The following is a 5,999-nucleotide window of genomic DNA, read 5'->3' as shown; positions in this document are numbered from 1 at the left end:
AGGGTGAACATGTCCGAACCATTCGGTCGCCACTACAACGTTTCAAAGCAGCATCAACAGGAATAATGGCCAGAGAATGTGCATGCTCAGAGGAAAGAAACTTGCGGTGGTCTTCATTTGTGTTGAAACCGCTTTGACGGGCTGGTGGTGGCAATGGAACGGCACGCGTGTGTTCACCCTCATATTAAAAACAAATCTACAGTCTTCGTCAAAAGTCCAGAGCTCATTGCTGAGGGCTTGCTCCCGTACTGTGGCACTGCCATCGTTGAGAGAGAGTGAAGGGATTTGTAGCATAACTCAGCCCCCCTTCCCCAACGTTAGCAGCACTACAGTACGAGAGCGAGCCTGCGCTGACCAGCGAGCCCTGGGATCTGGGTTTTTGATAAAGACTGTCGATAGACTGGGTAAGGTTTGCATATTCAGATTCAACCGTAGAGTACCGGTTCACAGTACCACGACAGTACTAAGAGCGATTCACAATGTATTTCAATATAAACATTTATGCTTCCAGTAAATATATTTCTGTGTTTGTGTTTGCAAATGCTCTCCTTTCGGTGTGTTTTATTCTCAGTATTTAAGCTGTCTTTCCCATGAAAGAATTTGTATTCTCAAATACTTTTTTAGGTAAGTTTGCCTAAACATCTTTTGAAGTAACTAATTCAGATTATATATGGAAGGCCCACTTCCAAATTATGAACTTATTGCACTCGTGTCAAGAATCCAGCAATTATAAAAATGTTCTCTCAATCCTGTTTCGTCTCGGGCTGGGCCACGAGCATGACGAGAAGCTGCATTTTCTCTCGGTGGATTTCTTGCCGTTGCAGCCGCATCTCTTCCTTTAGCTTCCTCTTGGCTGCACACTTCTCTTCCTTTATCTTCCTTTTGGCTGCATGCCTTTCTTCCTTCAACTTTTTCGGTCGTGCCCTTCGTACCGCTCTTGCTTCCTCAAGCTTCGCCATCTTAGTGAAGAACTTCTTCATATGCTCCGTGCGTGGAGAGTTCTACAGGCTGGTTGGGCGACTCCTCTAACCTTGTGGGAGACGTGCTGGCTACGGCACTTTCGGCTGGTGTTGATATTGATTCTGCTGCAGCTGCTGCTGCTGCGGCCGCCCTTACTTGACTGCTTGGCATAGCCTTCTTGTGCGTTGCCCCATGCACGTTCCTCATAACTTCCGGCTCGATGCTGTCGTCCATCATGCTGATTCTATCCAATTCGTCTTCGTAAGGAACGTCAAAAAAAAGTTTTACACCAGAACGGCTGTTATAGCTGACCGCTCGTCTGGCGTTTTTTGTGATTTGAGTATGGTCTGAAGGTCTTCCGAGGTTTTAATAAATACACATTTCTTGTTTTTAAATTTTTGAGCGGCCCCATTCGGGGGATGTAGCGTTTGTGATAGTCAAGGAGCCGCTTATTTTCGCCTGGTGTCCACTCAACATCTGAAAGAGGGACATCGAGTAACTTACTGCAATACTTAGGGCTTGTCGTTGATGTGTGTTGTCTACGAAGCGAAAGCCTTCAAGCACTACTTGTATACTCTGTTTTCATGGTGGGTATTCGCGACCCCAAGTATGTGCCTTTAGCACCTCAAGCACAGCTTTATGCGTTGTACGCCACGCGACCGAAGATTTTGATAAAGTGCAAGGTAGCGTGAAATCCTCAATGATCAGGCTCAAATATAGAACTTTTGGTGCCGTTTGCTTATCTGGATCTGCGAATATGTACAGACGCCGTAGCAACATGGGCCGGCAGCCAAGTGCCACCAGTTTAACGCGGCTCAAGATATCCCCATGGCATTTTTATTGCTCCCGCCTGAACTCTTCCCTTAGAGCTCAAATTGCAGCCCCTCCACATTCCTCGTTCATTCAACATGCAGGCCCTGAATAAAAAGTTGAAACGAGGACATCGTAGCGAGACCTAGCTTACTTCGGGAAAAGTATTTTTTTAATTGGAGTCTGGATATAGCTTTCTATGCCAACATGGCCCCGAAGAACTGATCTGCCCAATGTTCTGCACCCCTTCTCTAGTCAAGCGAGGAAAAAATAAAGTAGAATGACATTACTTAAAGGGAAGATGGGGCACTTCTACATTTAAGAAAAAACGCTTGAATTGCGTTCATTTGGCCTTTAGAATAACAGGTATCACAATTATATTTCAATGCGACGCGCCAGAGAGCCATAAGAGCAATTTGAAAATAGGGCTGAAGCCCCGCCTCCCTAGCCTTGGCAAGCCAAAAGATCCGTCGATGACGTCACGGACAGCGACTGTCTTTCGCGTTTTTCTCGCGTTTAACAATACTTGCGCGGCAAACGGTTTGTGTATTCGGGCTCACCAGGTAAAAATACACTAGAATTCACTTCTAACTCATTTTTTTCAAGAAGCTCCGTAGCTTCCCTTTAAAGACAGCATTCTTGGTATTTTGGGGATACCTGGCTTTCCTCCCTTGAAGACCTTCCACAGGAGAAGGCATTTGGCCGATAAGGTTGTGCACAACCTTTTCAAATCACCGTTTTAACACAGGCTCTCACGAACAAATTCCCACTGAATATTTTGGGCAAGCACTGCTGGTCACGAGCAACATACCAGCCTGGCTTAGAAGTAACCGGAGCAGGGACCACAACAGCGAGTACCCCCCCTCCAGGAGGCACACCCATAACATTTTCCTGCATCATATACTGGATGTAGATTGGAGACTGATCACGCTCAATTATGTTTTGATATCCGCAGGCTAATAATGCTGAATGGTTTCGCTTCCGTTAACTGAGTTACTCTGGACCACAAGTTACTGCGGCTGTGCATGTAGTATTGTATGCATCTATGCGACCGAACTTATGATGTTTTTGTATCAAAGGCTCATACATGGTTTAATGAGCAGTGAAATTTTTGAAGGTGTCTTGAAGTGATGCGTTTACTATGTGCCAATTTTATGGGTGTACGTTATGGGAAGAAAACGTAATAACTGGGAAATGAAATTGGTTTACACGGCTACTCCTAGAGGGCACAACCCTTCAAATCACATGCTTGGCTATGCTTTCAGGTCTTTCGTATCTGTAATCCCAATTTTTATACGTGTTTTGAAATATTCATTTGAACTGTAGAAAAGTAATATTGTAATAACTAAGAAAATTGTGTCCTTAAGGACACGCAATGCAGGAGTCGTAGCTGACAACAATGCCTTCTATGGTCTGCCATTTTGAGCCCAAAAGACACACTCTAAACGTTCACTGCTTTCCGTGAAATTGGCTATTTATGCGGTCTATTTTACGACAGGAACGCCCGCGGTCATCCTGTACTGGCGACCTGCGCAATCCCTTTGGTCGGCCTGCCACGATTAGCCGAATGCTGACTATGACGTCAGCAAAGGAATTCCCATCGACGGAAATAAGAGGAATATAAGAACTTTAATCTTGACTGTGTTGGCAGTGTTGCTTCGAGAGCGGAATGATTTCGAGCTTCCGCCATGCTAATTACAAACACCATCGAACTTGTTGTTCGCGAGGTAGTGACGTCACGAGGCGACACCATAGAAGAGCGCTACCGAAACATATCGCGGCCAATACGCGCGAGCTCCTTGCTCAATCAGCAGAGCCACATACAGCACCATCCTACAGGTGAACAAGTCTCAAAATTAAGCACGCAGTATTCTTGGCTACACATGCTAAAAGCGCGAGCCTGTGAAGCGTTCGCGCAGCCAGGGCGCCGGTCAAGGCTACCGGCTCGCGCTAGCACGACTTCGACAATTAGTTCGTGCTCAGTTGACAAGAAGTAGAGCCTCTGCTGCAGAACATCCAAAGGTGAATTCAGGCATAAAACCGTAAGCATGAGCACGTCGTCTAGAGGTCGCAAATCGCGCGCTCGTGCACATAAAGCACTTTTTGTTTCGCTTGAAAGTCATCCGCCGACCTCGGAGCACGGACCTCTGCCAACTCACCATTGCGGTATCCAGCTGTCTCACGTCCTCCGAGATGTGACAGCAGCTGTTGGCGCACGGCCGGATTCGACAGTTGTGCAGGATCAGCCACACTCGCGTCGTTTGCAGGAGGAAGATTAGGATGTCTGGTTTGTGTTTAGTTTGTGTTTAATTTGTGTTTTGTTCGTGTTTAATTTATGTCAAAACAGTCTCTGTGATAATATTTTCAGCTTGAATTTCATATGTAGGACTTCTACACTGCTGCTGCGACTGGTGTAGCGCCGAAAGGGCGAATGGAGCCTCGTCAGGGTGGCTTCGGCAACCTTTTGCTCCTTCCTCCCCGACATTTCATATGTCAAATAAACTTCAATTCAAATTCAATTAAATCGTGCACAGGAGACGGGCAGGAAAACGGCTGGAGTCTGACGGTAAAAGCGTCCTTCCGTTTCCGTTCACGTCGGTTGGGCGTTGGGTCGCTCGAAGTCCGCGCTGGCACCTACGGCTTGTAGATCCGGAGCGTGCCGAAAGGAATGGGTTTTCTCTTCCCTCACGTATTTCGGAAATCAATCCAGATCTACCAGCTAAATTCATTATTAGATTACAATATAAATAAAAATAATTCAGCTGAAAAGATCTCGTCTAAAAAAGTGTAAAAGCCAAGAGTGTGTCCGGTTATTTGTTGCAGCCGGATGCTGGCAGTGCTAAAAAACACAAAACAAAACAAACATTTCAGCGAGTCTACAAGACTGAAACTTCTTATTGTGTTTTATTGCTAAAATTGGTTAAAAATAAATGAGTAAATTGTTGCAAAGTTGTTGAATTCGTTTGATGTAATTTTATTTTCATGCGTTGATTTGACGGTTATGCTTTTTTCTCGTGGCCTGCATCACTTATCTTCCTATATAACTGTTTATAAATTGCCTCATTTGTTACAACAGATCCAACATTTTTGTAGGCTTTCCGTATGCGGTGTAACTGCTTTGGCAAAATCTCGTCTCTCAGTTCTAGTACATTTTTGAGTGCAAGATATAGCTCAGTGAGTAGACGACGATCTTTCGCAACTATCCTAATCGTCCCATAAGGGTTCATATCAGCCCCAAGCTGCTCGTTCTTCAGCCCACTATTGACCAATAGTATGACTTCCACTTTTGTGATAAATAGGTGTACAGCCATATTTATATTTTCGGTATTAGTACTTGTGTAATCGAAAACAACAACATCGTCTTTTGATGTTCGCTTTAGAACATCTCTGAGATTTATGTTATCAGGGCCAGAAGCAGCACAATAACTCAAATCAACATACCTTATTGTTGCGTCGCCCCTGTGTTGCGATTGGCTGTTGCGTAAACCTAAGGATGAACCTGTATCCCTAACTGAATTAGTTGCTTCTTTTGTTTCAAAGTACATTTTTTCGCCGTCTGTTTGATGCTTAAAACCTAGCTGTCTCAAGCGATATACTGACAAAAAATAAGCTAAATTAATTGCCCTCATGCCAGTTGCTACTGTGACCTTCTTAGAATACAAAACTGGCACACATTGGACTTCGCAATCGCTATCACTGCCATATCCATCCTCAGCCTCTTGATAACCACTGTTTCTGATGAATTCTAAGTTAGCTTTCTCAAGACGGCTGTACAAACCAGTTAGCTTGCGCTTTTCTATAGCCTCAGACGATTCGTGTGCACCTTTTGCATCTAAGGCGACAGCAACGTCTCGCATTATACGCCAAAATACAAAATCTTCGCTTAGTTGTGTGTTTTCTTCCGCTGGAAACTCACGTAATGACACCTTTTTGTAATCATCTTCAGTCGTGTAGAAGGCTACGTTTTTGAAGTACGATAAATGTCCCAGCATTTTAATTAGAGGACTAGCAAGGTTTGGCCGTGACTGTTCTAGCTCTTCAGATACATAGTTTGTTAGTAAGTCAACATATTTTTTTTCTTTCATGATTTGACCGTATATTTTTCGTCCCCTCGGATCACAAACTTTCATCAATACCTTAATCAAATACTCATTTTCTGACCACGTACTAACTGAATGTGACCCCTGTTTTTCTTTATAAAGGTCGTTATATTTGGAAACACCGTCATT

At 44.3% G+C, this 5,999-nt stretch overlaps 1 pseudogene; it reads right to left on the bottom strand.

The window, feature by feature from the left end:
• Window positions 1–711: 711 nt before the first annotated feature.
• On the bottom strand, window positions 712–5,762 carry LOC120844600 (annotated as a pseudogene).
• Window positions 5,763–5,999: the final 237 nt, after the last annotated feature.

Source organism: Ixodes scapularis, unplaced genomic scaffold (genome assembly GCF_016920785.2).
Source record: "Ixodes scapularis isolate PalLabHiFi unplaced genomic scaffold, ASM1692078v2 PGA_scaffold6__148_contigs__length_123643588, whole genome shotgun sequence".
NCBI lineage: Eukaryota > Metazoa > Arthropoda > Arachnida > Ixodida > Ixodidae > Ixodes > Ixodes scapularis.
Note: the sequence above shows the minus strand (reverse complement) of the source record. Positions and strands in the feature narration are given on the sequence as shown.